Below are 230 nucleotides of genomic sequence, written 5' to 3' on the forward strand. Positions count from 1 at the left end.
CGGGTGCCCAGGCGGAGCCCAGTGCCCCGGCTGTCACTCCCTGCCCCCCCAAACCCAGAAGCGTTTCCAGGGCGCCCCCTGGGGAAGGGTTTTAAACTGAGGTGAGATTCCGGAACACATTTCACCAGTTTCCAAGGCACTGAATGCGCCGCGATGTTGTGCAAGCGTCACCGCCGTCTCCTCCCAGAGCTCCCGTCCCCGCCCCGCGTGGGGTCTGCCCTGCGGGGGCG

General features: G+C 67.0%; 1 protein-coding gene across 1 annotated transcript in view; it reads left to right on the top strand.

Annotated features, from left to right (window-relative positions):
- TMEM184A (transmembrane protein 184A) overlaps positions 1 to 230 on the top strand; it is a 19,472-nt gene that overhangs the window by 6,747 nt on the left and 12,495 nt on the right. The gene's annotated exons all lie outside the window — the stretch shown is intronic.

This window comes from Myotis brandtii, unplaced genomic scaffold (genome assembly GCF_000412655.1).
Source record: "Myotis brandtii unplaced genomic scaffold, ASM41265v1 scaffold786, whole genome shotgun sequence".
In the NCBI taxonomy this organism is placed as follows: domain Eukaryota; kingdom Metazoa; phylum Chordata; class Mammalia; order Chiroptera; family Vespertilionidae; genus Myotis; species Myotis brandtii.